This window comes from Dromiciops gliroides, chromosome 5 (assembly GCF_019393635.1).
Source record: "Dromiciops gliroides isolate mDroGli1 chromosome 5, mDroGli1.pri, whole genome shotgun sequence".
Taxonomy (NCBI): domain Eukaryota; kingdom Metazoa; phylum Chordata; class Mammalia; order Microbiotheria; family Microbiotheriidae; genus Dromiciops; species Dromiciops gliroides.
This window is the reverse complement of record NC_057865.1, coordinates 272,209,670-272,227,761: the sequence shown is the minus strand read 5'-3', so window position 1 is coordinate 272,227,761 and position 18,092 is coordinate 272,209,670. Positions and strand designations below refer to the sequence as shown.

The 18,092-nt window shown below is 43.2% G+C and overlaps 1 protein-coding gene across 2 annotated transcripts in view; it reads left to right on the top strand.

Annotated features, from left to right (window-relative positions):
- The first annotated feature begins 2,195 nt into the window (after positions 1 to 2,195).
- The window catches only part of USP44 (ubiquitin specific peptidase 44), a 42,264-nt gene continuing 26,367 nt past the window's right edge, over positions 2,196 to 18,092 (top strand). The window contains exons 1-2 of one of the 2 annotated variants that reach the window (XM_043969340.1): positions 2,196 to 2,260; positions 2,744 to 2,830. The gene's annotated coding sequence lies outside the window, so the exon portion shown is untranslated. Of the gene's footprint in view, positions 2,261 to 2,743; positions 2,831 to 3,872; positions 3,948 to 18,092 lie in introns of those variants that run through there. The other variant, XM_043969339.1, reaches the window with a different exon arrangement.

Genomic DNA, 18,092 nt, shown 5'->3' with positions numbered 1-18,092 from the left:
GTGTCAAGAGACAGAAGCTTTCACCTAAGCAGAAACCCTGAGGGCATCGTGCTGCTGAAGTGGGAGGAGGAATCCAGAGTCTAGAGCCAGCTCTAAATCTGATCCTATGACATTCCCCTTTCTTATTCCTCTGAGGAAGACTGGAGGTTGAGCCCATCCCTGAGGTCTCTGTGATGATGAAGACAGGAAGGGGAGGTACCTCACTTGAGTCCTCCACTCTTTGAACTAGGAGGGCTGTGAGGTGCTTTTGTGTCTGTGGCCTCAAAGTCCCCTAAAATTACTCCAGGACACAAAGCCACTGTTCCACTCAGGATGGCCCGTTTATTGTCATCCACAGACATCTCTTGCTCAGGCTTATTTGGTTTCTTAAATCACCCTACGTGTTCTCCAGAAGTGGCCTCTTCACTCATTCTTTACCGGATGCTGTGCTAAGTCCTAGGATTTCAAATACAAAAGTGAGATAGTCTCTGCCTGCAAGAGTTTATTCTGTCTTCCAGGAGTGTAGGGCTTGGGGTATGGGAGGGAAAGACAGTTTAAGGGAGTTTGGGCCTGGAGAGTCATGGGGAGGGGGGAGAGGGGGTGGTTAGAAGGCAGTGGCCAGGTGGTCTGAGTGAGCAGCAGTTTGTTGGATAGATGGTCTAGGTGCCTGTGCACTCACTCAACTCACTCACCAAGCATCAGTAATTATTCCATGGTTGGTTATCTAGATTTTCCTATTCCTCCTACACCGATTCATCCAACAAGCATTTATTAAACACCTACACATGCTTGGCATTGAGGATGCAAAAACCAAAACCAAAACAAGGAAATTAAATTCCTACTAAGTGCCCAGGACTTCTCTACATTATGCGCTTCCCATGTTTTCTTTCCTTCAGGTCGTCCATTCACTCAACAAGTCCTTATTCAATGCTCCTTAAAAACAAAAACAGGGGCAGCTAGGTGGCACAGTGGATAAAGCACTGGCCCTGGATTCAGGAGGACCTGAGTTCAAATCCGACCTCAGACACTTAACACTTACTACCTGTCTGACCCTGGGCAAGTCACTTAACCCCAATTGCCTCACCAAAACAAACAAACAAAAAAAACTGTCCTGGCAGAGTCTGTTTTCGGCTTAGACATTTTGCCATCTCAAACTAAACAGCACACAAACAGAAATCCCCAAATGTCTCCCAGGCAGCTCCTGCACAACATATCGAAGATGTGAAACTATTTGTGGGCCCATGTACCATAAAAGCCAGGAAACGGAAGAGATAGGGACAGTGATAGGACTCCACCTTGATTTCATTGGTATAAGTAATTCCCAGTGGAGGAAGCCCTCCCCCGCCCCAGTTGCAGATTGGTACTCAAACTGCAACTTCTAGTCTTCGAGAAAATGACTTACTTAGGGTCACTCACCCCCGGTGAACATCTATAAAAACAGGACTAAGAAAGAGGTGAAATCAACCCATTCCTGTTTTTTCTTTGCAGTCCCTGCACCTCCTCTTCCCCCTCCCCTACAATCAAGCTGAGCCGAATGAGGCATCATACCCATTATTTGAAATAACCCAGGGTGTCCCCAAAGTGTCTGAAGCTTCAAGTGCCCTTGGACTTTTGGGACAACTTGCATTAAACAGGCAGAAGAACAGAGTCCAAAGTCACCTTCCATTCTCATCGAGTCTTTCAAGACAAGTAGAAAAGGTAGAGACAGTTCTGTAGAACTCACATAAATCAAGCTCTGTTAAGTGCAGGAAATCATCAGAGATGAACAAGAAACCCCCCAGGCTCCTTTTACTGAGTCCAGCTTTTCAAAATGAGGCACAGGAGGCCAGGGTTCCTTCATTCTCACTCTGCCCCTGCTCTTAATGTGGGCTACATACATCCTTTTCACTTTAAGGGCTTTGCTACCACCTTGCACATAGCAGGTCGTTATTCAGTCAATAAACATTAAGTGCCCTGCACTGTGCTAAATGCTGGGCATACACAAAGAGGCAAAAGACAGTCCCTGCCCTCAAGGAACTTACATTCTAATAAGGGAGACAACAGCCTAACAAATATACACAAAGCCAGATATACTGGACAAATAGGAAATAATTAACAGAGGAAAGGCACTGGGATCAAGATGGGAATTTTGCTTGGGATTTAAAGGAAGCCAGGGGGGGGGTCTGACCGGAGAAGGGGGAAGAGATCCAGGCTTGGGAGTTAGGCAGAGAGAATGCCCAGATCGGAGAGATGGGGTGTCTCGTTCGTGGAACAGGCAGGAGGCCAGTGATACTTCTTGAAGGTGTGCAGACCCTAAAGATCTAACCGTAGTCCAGAATTTTTCCTTTCTTGCTCTCTCTGGTACTTATTTTCCCCTATTTCCTCAGGTTTCAGCTCTTTGACTAAATGACAACTTTATTATATGAACTAATTCACTCCAATTCAACGTATATTTAGCTCTACGCTGTGCCTGCCACGGGATGACTTTTTTTTGGGGGGGGGGGGCGGGTGAGAGCCTATGATTGTCTTTCATTCCCAGGCACTTAATTTAATCGCTGTTTGCTGTGATGGTGATTGTTATAGCACTAGATGATTTCAAGGAAAAGTTTCTGTTCTTCAGGAGTTTATATTCCCTCCGGAGGAATACAACAGGGCACCCTGATAAACACATTATGTACAATCATTTCAGGAGAAAGAAAAACACTAACAACTGTGGGGAGGGGGGGGGGAGGCTTGCCACTTGCTACACTAATTGATTGGCCTTTGCTCATTTCACTTTCACCAGGAACTGGGGCCTTTTGGAGACAAAACCCAGTTGTTATTCCAGCCACCGAACGGGGGACTGTAGTTACAGAGACGCTACTAGGTCTGCGTAAGTCATTGACTACTCTATGTTCCAGACTCGGTCCTAAGCAGCCGGGATAACAAAGGCTCTCGGGGGCTCAGTATAAAGGAGGGGGAGACAACATGCAAACGACTACGTACGAACGAATTATAGACAGGATAAACTGGGAGATAATCCCATGGGGCAGGCACTAGCATTAAGGAAGGGTCAGGCAAAGCTTCTGAGACCCGGAGGAAGCCAAGGAGGGCAGGAAGCAGAGATGAGGAAGGAGAGAGAGCTCCTTGCACCGTGGGAGGCCTCCAGGGAAAAGGCTCGGAGTCTGGAGACTGAGCAACAGGTGGGAAGAAGAGCCAAGGCAGCCGACTTCTCCAAAGTTTGGGGAGTTTCTCTGAACGAGGCCCCTCAGCATCTGAACCAGCTCAAGCAGGAAGTTGGGCTTTTCCCGTTTAGGAGTTGTTGTGGTTGTTGTTTTAATCACACTTTGTTGTTGTTATCTCGTTTCCTCCTCTCTCCCCTCCACTTGTGCAATTCGGCTGATTGTCCAGATAAGTGAATGAAGCGGCCCCAAGCACGCTCAGGGGCCGAGCCCGGGGGCTGAGTCACTGATGCCCGGAGTAGTTAGTAGCTACGCTCGTAGAACGATCTTTTTTGGGGGGCTTGAGGGGGGTGAGGCATGCCTGTCACCCGTGGCGGGGAGGAGAGGTGCATCAGTAAAGGCTTTGTAACAATCGAGCGCGCCGGCCCGAGTGTCGGCCGCCGGAGGAGGGGGAAGATGCTCGGGCTGGAGGCTTCGGATGCAAGCCGCACGCCAGGCGGGTTCTGCTTCCCAAAGTTCATTCACAGAGTGAGGCGCCCGGGGAGATTTCCCTGACACAGACCACATGCCCCGCCCCTCGCCTCGCCTCCGACCCGAGCTCCCCAATTGGAATCGCTGAGGAGAGGGGGGCGGGGCCGGGGAGGGGGCTGAAGCGCGAGGGGGCGTGACCGGGGCTTGGCGTCACGGCATGACGCAGGCGGCCGGTTCTCGACCGCCGCTGCCGCCGCCGCCGCCGCCGCCGTCGCCGCTGTTGCTCCCTCTACCGCCGCCGCCGCCGCCGCCGTACCGGGTGGCGAGCTCGCAAGATGGCGGCTCCGGCTGCGCCCGGTGAGTGAACGGCCGGGGGGCGCGGGGGCGGGAGCGCGGGCGAGGGCGGTGCGGGCGCGGAGGGCGGTCCCGGCGGCGGCGGCGGCGGCGGGCGCGGGACGGAGGAGTTTCCCGGGTCTGGACAGGGGGAGGGTCCCGGGGGCGCGGCGCGAGGCGGAGCGGGAGGCCCCGCGCGGCGGCCCCCCGGGCCGGGGCCTGAGCGGGCGGCCGGGACCGGGCCAGCCGCGGGCTGCGGAGGCCGGGCCCTGCCTCGGGGCGGCGGCGGGCACAGGACCAGGAGGTTTCCTGGGAGTTTGGATTTGGCGCCTCTGGGAAGTTTCTCTGCGTCCTCGGCGTCCCGGGCCCGGGGGACGGCGCGGAGCGGCGGGGGCGGGGCCGGGCGGGAGGGGGGCCCCGCGGCGCGCGCGCCCCGGGCCGGCCGCGACTGGGGGGGGGCAGGGCGCGAGCCGGGCGGGCGGCCGTCAGTCCGGCCGTCAGTCAGCCCCGACCGCCCGCGCGGGCCGGCCCCGGCGCCGCCTGCACCTGCCGCCGCTCCCCGGGCACGGCGGGAGCCGCCTGCACCTGGCTCGGCGGCCGCCGCAAAGTGCGGCCGGGGCGCGCCTGCCGCCCACCGGGCCCCGCCCCCGGGCCCCCCGGGCCCAGGCCCCCGCTCCGGGCGGCGCGGGGGGCCGAGCCGGGCAGCCCGCGGGCCTGCGCCGGGCGTCTTTGTTATGGGCCCGGGGCCGCCGCGCGGCCGGAGCGGGGAGCGGGCTGCGCGCTCAGTCCAACTTCGAGCTGTACTTTGGAGAGGCTGCCGGCCCCTCTGAAGCACCTACTGTGTGCGGGGCGCCGCGCCCGGGAGACAAAGGCGGAGAAAGAAGAGGGGAGCGAGAGAGAGAGGAGAGACAGAGCGTGGAGAGGGAAGAGGGAGGGAGAGCTACAGGGAGGATGGAGAGACAAGGAGAGAGAAGGGGGAGAGAGCTTCAGAGAGGATGGAGAGAGAAGAGAGACAGCTATAGAAGGGATGGAGAGAGAAGAGGGAGAGACTGCATGGAGAGAGAAGAGAGGGAGAGACAGCATGGAGAGAGAAGGGGGAGAGCTTCAGAGAGGATGGAGAAAGAGAAGAGAACATGGAGAGAGAGACAGTTGTAGAGGGGATGGACAAAAGAGAGACGACTACATTGAGGATGGAGAGCAGGGAGAAAGAAGGAGAGATTGAAGAAGAGATAGAGAAGGGGAGAGGAAGGGAAAGAGGATGGATGGAGAGAAGGGAGACAAAAAAGACAAGAGAGAAAATAGGAAGGAGAGAGGGAAGGAGAAACAGCTAGAAAGGAGAGATGACAAAGGAAAAGAGAAGAGGAGAAAGAGAGATACAGGCTAAGTTGGAGATACCCACGTGAAGGACGAGGGCATGCTGGCATGTTTAGATGCCAATTTCAAACAAACTGGTTTTAAGCTGTAGTCATTTCAGTGTAATGGAAAAGAGGAATATGGTGTTTTGTTGATTCGTTAAGGTTGAGGTCATTTTGTGCCAGACTGAAAGTTCTTTTGTGTTCTTAATTTTTAACTTAGCATCTATGGGGGTGTAGTGGAATGAAAGAGACTTAGAACTGTTTAGCCTCTCTCTCCTTTCCCCTGTCCCCCTTTTTACATCCCTACTGTATTCACCCCATATCAGCTTATCTTTCAGCCTGGTAAATGCAGGTTTATAACTGTTTCAGATGGGAGTTGATGGCTAATGATTCTTACACTGCTAGTTAGAGTAATACCTGTAATGCCTAGCACATAGTGGGTGCTTCACAAATGCTTTTTGACTTAAGTCACCATGAAGAAAACTCTGAAATTCTTCCAGGATGTAGATTGTCAAGATCTTTTTTTTTTTTCACAACATTTTGGTGAAATGTGACAAAACCACTAATGTCAAAGATTTTGTAATTTTATTTATGTATCTTGAACAATTTGGGGGATAAACTTTTGAGGGGAGGGTCTTTAAAATGACAGCTCTTCATCTGATCTGATCTGGTTCGATTTGAATATTCCACATGTTCTATATAATGTATTTAAGCCCTCCTCAGGCAGGCCCCCTTTTTCCTTTTTGTTGTGGGAAGTAACATTAGCATCCTATTGATGAAAACACAAGTAAAAATTATTTTATCCTGAAGTCATGCTGAAGCATTTTGTTAGAATAAACGCATGGATGGGGACTTTTTTTCTTAGTTGACTCTTAGTTGACTACAGTTCAGAAATTTTCTAACTTTCTAACTTATTTCCCAACCTACCTTTCCCAAAATCTTTTGTTTGAAATAAGAAAAGATTCTAAAACCAACCATTGTTTTTAAATTCGTTTGGGAATTAAGATGAATTTTCTCCTGAGATAACTTTTGAAGTGAGAAATGAGAGTATTGTGGATCAATGGGTTCTTGGATGATAGAACAAAAGTTCTGAAGCTTCTCTACCAGTTTCCTAGTAAATTGATCATCATAATAATCATGGCAGTGGCTTTGTATTAGGGACTAGAAAAGACATCTGTATTATTTGTATTTTAGTTTGGAGATCTATTTGAACAGATTTGAGAGGGCAATTGTATTTTTGTTTTGTTTTGGTTTTTGGTTTTTTGCAGGCAATGGGGGTTAAGTGACTTGCCCAGGGTCACACAGCTAGTAAGTGTCAAGTGTCTGATGTGGATTTGAACTCAGGTACTCCTGAATCCAGGGCCGGTGCTTTAACCACTGCGCCACCTAGCTGTCCCCGGTAATTGTATTTTAAGGTCAGTTTCTGGATTTAAATATGATTTGTCATGCTCAGTCCAGGAACAAGTCACAAGTAAGGGACTCTCCTAGAAAAACAGGACTTGTTATCCCCCATTTTCTTTGGACATGGTCGCAGCTTTGCTACAGTGGTAGTGATTATAATGGAATTTTACCTCTTGATTCTTTTTTCTTTTCTTTTCTTTTGGTGAGGTAATGAGGGTTAAGTGACTTGTCCAGGGTCACACAGCTAGGAAGTGTCAAATGTCTGAGGCCAAATTTGAACTCAGGTCCTCCTGAATCCAAGGTGGGTGCTTTATCCACTGGGCCACCTAGCTGCCCCCTCCTGATTCTTTTTCATCTGAACAGGTGTAGTTTGCCTGGAATTCCTAGAAGGATGATACTAACAATGATAGGTAGGATTAACATAGCCCTTTCAGGCTTACAAAATGCTGTGTTTGTGTATTCTCTCATCTTGCTCTCACAACAAAGTGGTGAAATAGGTGCCAGTATAGTCTTCATTTTACTGGTAAGGAAGCCTAGTCTGAGTGACTTGCCCTGAACCGGCACCAGAATTTAAACTCAGATCTTGACTCCAGTCAAGCAATCTATTCGTTATATTCCCCCCACCTAGGACAGTGTTCACATCCTTGTTAATGTTAAAAGACAAGATATTAGAGTCCTAAAACTAGTATGGTTTGGTTTCCTGACTTTAATTTTTTCATCTACTTGTTCGGCAGTCATGAAGCCTATGAGACCCCTTTCTCAGGGGCAGTGAGGTTTTTAAATAATGGAAGGAAATGCTAAATTTCAGTTAGGGATTAGTGAAATAAAGATGCCCCTTTTTTTCCATCTAAATTCGTAGACCCCTTGAAATCTGTGCACTGGATCCTAGGTTAAAAACTCCTTGTTCTGAATACAATTTGTAAAAATCTTTCACCTGGTGAATGAAGAGTGGTTGTTACAAAGGCTATATATGCAGGGTTCGCATTGGCAGCTGGTGTGAATATTGGTAAACAGGAATTGATTCTTGGGTAAAGAAAGTCTTCTGTGAAAGCTTAGGTTAAGTAAGGAAATTCATCATTGATAATGAATGTTTAGTTTGCCTACTATGTATGTGGTGATGGGGTGGGAGGGGCAGTAATGTATGAAATTTAAGATTATCCTTGCTTTTCAGAAATTTACAGTGGTAACCGTACGATGAAAGTTTAAGCACATCGTAGATAGATCACCAAGCAACATTCCTTCTAATTGGGGAGGAGTGATTCAGAAGTTGAAGTGTTTAGAGGCCCTGTGCTAAGTGCTGAGGAGACTAAGAAAGGCAAAGTAGGGAAAAGCAAAAGGTGGTCTAGGCCTAGCAAATGAGGTGTTCCACATAGAAGAGGATTTCAGGGTCGTCAGAGGTTAATTCAGGAAGAGAGCAGAACACAGCATTATCAAAACAGCTCACATTTTTATCAGGGTTTACAGTTTCCAAAGTTTGGCTTCAGCTTTGGAGTGTAAATATCATCCCCGGGTTGTTTTGTTTATTTGTTTGTTTAACACATGAGAAAAATGAAGTTTTTAGAGGTAGTTTTGCCCTGAAGTTATACAAGAAGTAGCAGAATCCGAAGTTTTCTGACCAACACTAGTGTTCTTTCAGCTGTTCTCTATCTAGTTCGGGCCTAAACAATTAATGGGAAAGCATCACACCTAACAGGAAAAATATTGCAGTATCATTATGGAATGAATATGAAATGAAGGAAAGTTTTCTTGAATTGGCTGTGCTAGTGGTAAAGAGAAACCATCCTAATCTCCCAGATCTGGGTATAAATCCGTTCTTATCCGGATTGATTGAGGGTGGAGTGGGGTTGTTTTGTTTGTTTAGTGGGAGAAAATAGTTTGGGTCTTTAAGGGAGAAATCTTTCTATCTCTTTTTATGCAAAATACCTAATAATGGCTCCAATTAAACATCTAAAGAATCTTTTGGGGGATATTCCTAAACAATTGCTTATTTTGAAAAATGATTTAGATACTGTATCAACCCTGAAATTCGGAGAAATAGCCAAATTAAAGATTTCAAATATGCCTACTTTTAGTATTTATTTTCTTGAGAAAAGGAGCCTAGACTTTAATGAAGTTAGAAAGTTTCCTGTAAAATCTTTTTAAAAAATATCTTGTAAATTCAGTCTTACAAAGCATAGTGTATATACAAATTCCTTTACCTGTCAGTAATAATTTAATTTCCTAGCTAAAGGGTCGCTATTTTTGAACAGGGAAAGAGACTTGTTGATTCATTTAGGCGCTCTCTCTCAGACAATTGAAGTTGAGTGACTTGCCCAGGGTCACACAGCTAGTAAGTGTCAAGTGTCTGAGGCTGGATTTGAACTCAGGTCCTCTTGACTCTAGGGCTGGTGCTTTATCCACTGTGCCACCTAGCTGCCCTCTCATTAAATATGCCCCCTTTTAAATATGGTTGGAAAAATTATGCTCTGGAAATTACAAATAAGCCTAAATCGAATTTTGAAGTGGTTTGGGTTAACACTAAATTCCCATGTCATTTATACTGCTATACTAATTATATGAAAATTTGCAACTGTGGCAATCAGTGGCTTAAGTTTTTGCTGTCCTATGGTCTACCTGTCAAAATGTGGTTCAGAAAAATACCTAGAGTTTTTGTATGTTCCTTCATGCATGTTAAGAACACCACTATAAAGGATCATAGCAAAACTTATGGTGAAACTCATCAGGTTAGTTGTTTTTCAAATATCCTCTGCAGGTGGTAGTTATATTTTGCTTTGAAAGAGCTGTGGTTTCATCATTGTGGGCAAGATGTAGTCTAACTCTCCTGACATCTTTCCAGTGCTGAGGATTGTTATATTACCTTTTATGAAATATTCAGTCATTGTAGACCATGCAGTTGCTTATTCCCTAAAGAGATTTTTGCTGCAAAAGAAAAAAAAAATAAAGATGTAAATATTTTCAAGTTTTTTAAATCGATTTTTACCAATCCTCTTTGAAGATCTAAGGACTTGAAGTACAAGATAGGAAGTTATATACAATGTAAAACGTGAAATGTTTGACTGTGGTGTCTGCTGGCCTGTTAAACCCTTTTACTCCTCCTTCTACTGCCCTCTAGGCTACTGGAAACAACATTGGATTTGATCAAGGTTCAAATCCTATCACTTTGCTGGGAGTGAAAGAGCCTGCCCTGAAAGATCCCCTGCAGCCATTCTGCCTCACCCCAGGGATTTGTAGCTCCCCGTTCCCTTCATTTGTGCCACTCTGTGCTTGGATGTCTGAGATGAAATGACCCCCCCCCTTCAGAGAGTTTATAATCGAGTAGGAGGTGAGACATCTGGACCTATCCAAGCAGGACTATATCATTCAGGCAGTGGTAAAGTGTGTTGGGAAGGACAAACAGTGACCTTGGAGAGTCAAGAAGGGAATGCTTTCAAGAGAGAGAAGTTGAGAAAAAGGTACCTTCTGCACTGTTTTAAAGGAGAAGGACTTCTTTCAATAGGAGATAAGGGTGGAAAATGGGGATTGTCCCAGGCTTGGGAACAGGGTGGCAGAAAATTGGAAGGAAAAAACAGGACTAAAGTTGCAAGGTATTGGAGCCAAATGATAAAGGCCTTGAAGGAACTTAGGGGTAGCTAAGTCCTGGAGTCAGGACTCAGGTTCGAGTTCAAATCCGGCCTCAGACACTCGAACCTGAGTCCTGACTCCAGGACCAGTGCTCTATCCACTGCACCACTTAGCTACCCCTAAGTTCCTTTATGTTAATCAAGATATCTTTAGGCAGAGGTAGGAACTATGATATGAGTAGTGCTATTAATATTTTCTTACAAACAAGTCTTTTCTGATTATGACCTCTTTTCTGGGGGTAGTATTATAAGAACAATTTCTTTATTGGACTACTTCTTTAAGAATGGCTCTTAGACTATTTGTCGATTTCCCTGTAGATTTTGAAATGTTTTTATCAGATAGTTCCTGCACATATTTTTTCCAACCCAGATTTTTTTCTTGTTCTACTAGCATTCATTTATTCAAAAGCTTTTTACTTTTACATATCAAAGTAGTTGTTACTAAATAGTTTCATAATTTCTGTCATGGGCAGTTATAAATTCATCTCTTCTGCACATTTCTTTTACTTTTGAAAATGGATCTTTTTTTAATGGATCTTTAGTATTTAGATCATTTATCCACTTGAAATTTACTTGGGGCAGCTAAGTGTCAAAGGGGGGAGGCAGCTAGGTGGCATAGTGGTTAAGTGACTTGCCCAGGGTCACACAGCTAATAAGTGTCAAGTGTCTAAGGTCGAATTTGAACTTGGGTCCTGAATCCACCTAGCTGCCCCTAAGTTTTCTATTTTTAATCCAGTACCAGATAGTTTTTGATAATTACTACTTTATAAGGTGGTTTGACATATGGTAATGTCCAACCTCTTTTTATTCCCACCCCCTTCATTCTTTTTTTACCAGTTATTACTCCATATGAATTTTGTTATTACTTTAATTTTCTAAATTATTACCATAGTGGTTTGGTAAAGTGTTAAGTCAAAATTAATTTGCTTAGTAATGTCATTTTTATGCTATTGATATGGATTCTCTGTGGTCATTGACTTGCAACTTTTTTTTTTTTGGCGGGGCCATGGGGGTTAAGTGACTTGCCCAGGGTCACACAGCTAGTAAGTGTCAAGTGTCTAAGGCCGGATTTGAACTCAGGTACTTCTGAATCCAGGGCCGGTGCTTTATCCACTGCACCACCTAGCTGCCCCATACTTGCAATTTTTTTAGAGGTTCTATTTGATTTCTGTGAAAATAAGTTTTATTATAATACTTCTGGAAGTTGTGTGTGTGTGTGTCTTGGTAGTTTAACTCCCAGCTGTTTAACACATATTATGTTTAATAGGGTTTTTCCATCTCTTAGTTAGTGCAATACAAAAATCTTACTATTCTGGTGGATTTCAATTCAACAAATGTTTATAAACATCTTTTCTGGGCCAGGGCACTCTGCAGAAGCTTCCTTGGAGGTGGGTGGGGAATGACAACTAATGTATGGATAAGGAAATACAAAAAGAATGCAAAATTAATACAAAGTAATTGGGGGGGGTGAGGGGGAGCACTTAGGTAGACTTCAGGAGAGGAGGTGATGGAATTGAGCTGCTGAGGAGAGGCTGGACTCTGAAGTATATCCCTGGATGGGCCAGTGTCGAAGGCCGAGGAGGAATTGTGGGCAATAAACCTGTAATACTAGGCTGTGGAACCCTTTTGTGAAAGATGGGAAATGATAATGAGAGGATTCTGTATTTTATCCTAGGAGGCTGTAAGAAGCCAGTGCAGCTTCTTGAGCAGGGGAGTAAAGTGACCATACTTGTGTTTTAGGAATTGGTCATCTTTGTGGACAGTGGTGGTGGACTGAAGGAGAGACTAAAGTTCGGGAGAGCCAAATGAGGAGGCTGTCACCAAGTGCAGCAGAGCTTATGCTGACTGAGCTAGGCTGGTCAGGTCCTGAGAGTGAAAAAAAGGACAGATGAGAGAAGTGGTGAATGCAGAATGAACAAGACAGCACCTGATTGAATGGAGGGAGGGAGAGTGACTACAGTTGGGGTTGTGTTACCTACATGACCAGGAGCATGGTGCTTCCTTTAACAGCAGTGGGAAAGGTAGAAGTTGTTGCTTTGCTGAAGCAGTTCTCTTTATTAGTTTTTTGGTTGATTCTCTGGTGTTTTTGAAGTAAAAACATTGTTCTCATGTAGAGATAAATTTTTTTTGAGTCAGTTCTTAGCCCTTTATTTTCCCTTGCCTTTATCACCACTAGCATATCTTGTACTATGTAAGCCAGTGGGGACAGTTGGCTTCGGTTTTTTGTGCCTGACTGGGAAACCTTTTGCTCTTTGTTACAAATAATGCTAACTCTGGTTTGGTAGGTAGTGCTTTTGGTCATATTAAGAAAAGGTTCGGGGCAGCTAGGTGGCGCAGTGGATGGAGCACCGGTTCTGGAGTCAGGAGTACCTGAGTTCAAATCCAGCCTCGGACACTTAACACACACTTACTAGCTGTGTGACCCTGGGCAAGTCACTTAACCCCAATTGCCTCACTTAAAAAAAAAAGGTGCATTAACTCATCTACTTCTAAATGGTTTTTTTTTTTATTTGAATGCTTTGCTTTGTTGATTTTTTTTTCTACATCCATTAATCATGTGGCTTTTTACTTAGTATGATGTTGTTTTCCTAAAGATAAAATTCCTGGCATAAATCTATTTCACTCATAATGAATTGGGTTTTTTTATTCAGTATTTTTTCATTGGTATCCATCAATGATAGTGGTCTTATTCTTTCTCTGCTTTATCTCTCCCCAATATAGGAATCTTATCAATATAGGGACCTTATTTATCTCTTAGAATTTGGTACAATGCCTTTTTTGTTTGTTTGTTTTGTTGTTTCCCCCCCCCCCAGAGGCAATGGGGGTTAAGTGACTTGCCCAGGGTCACACAGCTAGTAAGTGTCAAGTGTCTGAGGTCAGATTTGAACTCAGGTCGTCCTGAATCCAGGGCTGGTGCTTTATCCACTGCACTACCTAGCTGCCCCTTGTACAATGCCTTTTTAAAAAAAAAAATAGCTAATGTAATACAGTGACTTGTTAGAATTATTTTGTAAAGGGGGCAGCTAGGTGGTGTAGTGGATAAAGCACTGGCCCTGGATTCAGGAGGACCTGAGTTCAAAGCCGGCCTCAGACGCTTAACACTTACTAGCTGTGTGACCCTGGGCAAGTCACTTAATCCTCATTGCCCTGCAAAAAAAAAAAAAAGAATTATTTTGTAAATACTTGAATCTAGAATTTTTCTTCTTGATCAATTACTTTCTGTAGTTAAGTGATATAGATTACTTATTTCTTATTTGTTAATCTTGTAATTTTCTATTTGTTACAGATGCTTATTTTGCAATTTAACTTGGTAGAGTAGTTTTTGATAATTTTATTTCCATTTGAAATTAATTATTTTCATTTTTTACTTTGATATAGTTTTTCTTTTTAAATTAAATGAGCATAATGATAAATTTTTGTCAGTTTTTAAAATTATATACTTAATTTATTAATTTTGTTTATTAAAGATTTTCAGATATATATTTTCTGCCTTATTTTTTCTTTTGCTTTTTAAGACAGTTTTTTGGAATTGCGGGCATTTTTTTCTCTGTTCCAGTTTCCTCCCCCAACTGAAACACCCCCTTCCCCACAAAAAGAGAAAGAAAAAGAAAACGAAAGCCCTCATAACAAATATTGCACAGTCACACAAATTAAGTTTCCTGATTGACCATGTCCAGAAAATATACATCTCAATTCTGCATTTTGAGTCCATCACATCTTCTGGAATTAGGGTTTGTCATTGCATTGATCAGAGTAATGAACCCTTTCAAAGTTGTTTTTTTAAATAATGTCATTGTATAAATTGTTCTTCTGCATTGTACTCACTTCATTTTGCATGAGTTCATACTAGTCTTCTCATTTTTCTTTGAAACTGGCTATTTCATTATATTTTATGATGCAGTAAATTCATTTGCCATAATTTATATAGTAGTTCCTCAGTCTATGGTGTTCTCTTAGTTATTGAGTTTTTGCCATTGTGAAAAAAGCCTCTGTAAATATTTTTATACATACGGGTATTTTTTATCTTTTTTTCCTTTATTTTAATTTTTTTAATTATTTTTCAAGTAAATTTTGTAAGAATTAATTTGCCCTTCCCAATAACTATTCTTTTCCCTCCCCCTCCCCCATTCAGTAATTAAAAAACAAAAAAACAGCAGAATCCCACATTGTCAGTGTCCCGAAATGTATATATTTCTCTGGGCATTTGAAATCTATCACTGTCAAGTGGTGAGTGGCATGGTTTGTCTTCCTTTTTTTGGACTAATGGTTTATTGTTTATTGGTTTAAGTGTCTGAGGCCAGATTTGAACTCAGGTACTCCTGACTCTAGGGCCGGTGCTCTATCCACTGTGCCACCTAGCTGCCCCCCATTTCATCATTTCTTAATGGCACTATTATGTCATATTCAATTACATTCATATACCACAGTTTATTTCCCAATAGTAAGTCAGTCCCTTAGTTTCCAGTTTTGGGCTACCATAAAAAGAGTTGCTCTAAATATTTTTGTACATATAGATCCTTTCTCTTTCATTGATTTCTTTGTGATCTGGGCCTAGTAGTGGTGTAATTGGGTCAAAGGGTGTTCCCAGTTTGGTTAACTTTGTGGTTATAGTTCTAAATTGCACCCTAGAAAGACTGGACCCATTCACAGCTCACCAGCACTGCACCGGTGTGCATCTTTCCCCATAGCCCTGCTTGTCATTTTCCTTTTTTCTCTCATTGCTAGTCTGATGAGTAGAACCTTAAAGTTGCTTTAGTTTGTATTTCTCTAATAGTGATTTAGAAAATTTTTTCAAAAAGATTATTGATAGCTTGAATTTCTTTTCTTTGAAAATTGTTTATATCTTCTGATCATTTTTTTTCCATTGAAAAGTGACCCAGTCTTATGAATTTGAATCAGTTACTTTATCAGAGAAACTTGTTGAAAAGATTTTCCCTCCAATTTGATTCATGGCATCAGAGCTTGAGCAGAAAGGGACCTCTGAGGTTATCTAGTACAAATTCTTCATTTTACAGGTAAGGAAATTAAAGGCCAGAGCCAAGGTTGCACATGTAAGTGGCAGTGCCAAGCTTTGAACCCAGGCCCTCTGAGTCCTGTTCCAGCCCTCATTCTATTATACTTTAAAATAGTGTTGATTCATCTGAGGTATCACCTCACATCTATCAGAGTGGCAAATATAACAAAACCAGAAAATATTGGATGTTGGAGGGGAGGTGGGAAAACGGGGACAATAATCCACTGTTGGTAGAGTTGTAAAAAGAACCAACCATTCTGGAGAGCAATTTGGAACTATGCCTAAAGGGCTATAGAACTGGGCATATCCTGTGATCCAGCAGTACCACTGCTAGGTTTCTATCCCAAAGACATCCCCAAAAAGAGAAAAAGACCTATTTGTACAAAAATATTTATAGCAGTTCTTTTTTTTTTTTTTTTTTGCGGGGCAGTGGGGGTTAAGTGACTTGCCCACGGTCACACAGCTAGTAAGTGTCAAGTGTCTGAGGCTGGATTTGAACTCAGGTACTCCTGAATCCAGGACCAGTGCTTTATCCACTGCGCCATCTAGCTGCCCCCTATAGCAGTTCTTTTTGTGGTACCTAAGAATTGGAAATCAAAGAAATGCCCATCAATTGAGGAATGGCTAAACAAGCTGTGGCATATGATGGTGATGGAATATGACAAGCAGGATTGAACTTCAGAAAGGCCTGGAAAGACATGTGTGAAATGATGTATAGTGAAGTGAGCAGAACCAAGAGAACATTGTGCACAGAGACAGCAATATTGTTTGATGAAGAACTGTGAATGGTTTGACTCTTCTCAAAAATACAAAGATCCAAGACAATCCCAAAGGACTGTTTTTGTTTGTTTCTTTGTTTTTGGTGGGGCAATGCGGGTTAAGTGACTTGCCCAGGGTCACACAGCTGGTAAGTGTCAAGTGTCTGAGGCCAGACTTGAACTCAAGTCCTCCTGAATCCAGGGCCAGTGTTTTTATCTACTTCATCACCTAGCTTCCCCCTCTCCCCCAGGACTATTGATAAAACATACTGTCTACCTCTAAAGAAAGAACTGATATTGATGGAACAGACTCAAGCATGCTATTTTTCACTTTCTTTTTTTCTATTGTCTTCTTCTACAAAATGACAAATATGGAAATGTTTTACGTAATCATACATGCATAATCCATATCTGATTGCTTGAGCCTCAGGAGGGAGAAAAGGAGGGATAAAAATGGAAACCCAAAACTATAAATAAATTTTTTTTTTTGGTGAGGCAATTGGGGTTAAGTGATTTGCCCAAGGTCACACAGCTAGTAAGTGTTAAATGTCTGAGGCCAGATTTGAACTCAGGTATTCCTGAATCCAGGGCCGGTGCTTTATCCACTGTGCCATCTAGCTGCCCAATAAATAATTTTTATTACGTTAAAAAAAATGTATTGATTCAGGAACAGCTTGGAAATCTGAACCAATGATCTTAAAGGCCATGTAATTGAAAACTTAAATATTTTTTTAAATCATAAAAGTATTTTATTGTTTTCTTGCATCATTGTATTGCTGAGAAGAGCCGAGTTTATCACAACAGATCATCCCACAATGTTGCCCTTATGGTGTACAATGTTCTCCTGGTTCTACTTGGATCTTTTTTTAAAGCAGTGTAGCTAAGTCTTTCAGCCTTGATCATCCTTACAATATTGCTGTTACTATGTATAATGGTCTCTTGATTCTGCTCACTTCATTTTGTTTGCATCAATTCATATGTCTTCCTAGGTTTCTCTGAAACTATCCCCTTCCTTATTTTGTGTAGCACAATAGTGTTCCCTCACAGTCATACACCACAACCTGTTCAGCCGTTCCCCAGTTGATGGGTATCCTCTCAGTTTCCACTTCTTTGCCACCACAAAAAGAGCTGCTATAAATCTTTTTGTACATATGAGTCTTTCCCCCTTTACTTTGATGTCTTTAGGGTATAGACATAGTAGTGGTATTGCTGGATCAAAGGGCATGCACAGTTTTGATTACCCTTTGGGCATAGTTTCAATTGGTTCTCCTGAATGTTTGGACCAATTCACAGCTCCACCAACAGTGCATTAGTTTCCCTCTTTTCCCACATCCTCTCTCAGTTGTCATTTTCCTTTCCTGTCATGTTAGCCAATCTAATGGATGTGAGATTGTACCCCAGAGTAGTTTTAATTTGCATTTCTCTAATCAGTGATTTAGAGCATTTTTTTATTTGACTACAGATAGTTTTGATTTCTTCTGAAAATTGCCTGTTCGGATCCTTTGATCATTTATCAGTTAGACAATAGCACTTATTTTTAACCTGAGCCAAATATTTGAGGTCTTTGTCAGAGGAACTGGCTATAAAAAAATTTCACCCATTTTCTGCCTTAAAATAATTGAACACAACTATTATGGCTGTCCCTGAGTTTTTTCTTCTTCAGGGTAAACATTACCAGTTCCTTCATGTATCCCTTCTATGACATGGATTACCTGATTGCCTTCCTGAATACTCTCTGGCTTAGGATCTTACCCTACACTGTGGTGTCCAGAACTAAGGACAGTATTTTTGACCTGAACTGAGAAGGATGAAGACAATCACTACCTTATTTCTGGGACCTATAGTTCTCAGTGCAGTCACTGCACGTTCAAACTGAGCATACTTACAGTCCATTAAAACTCTTAAGATCTTCTGAACTCCAACAGAAGACTTTTAAATTCATTATACACATTTATCCCATTACTCTAATCTGTTAAGATCCTTTGATAAAGCACTGGCCCTGGAGTCAGGGGGACCTGAGT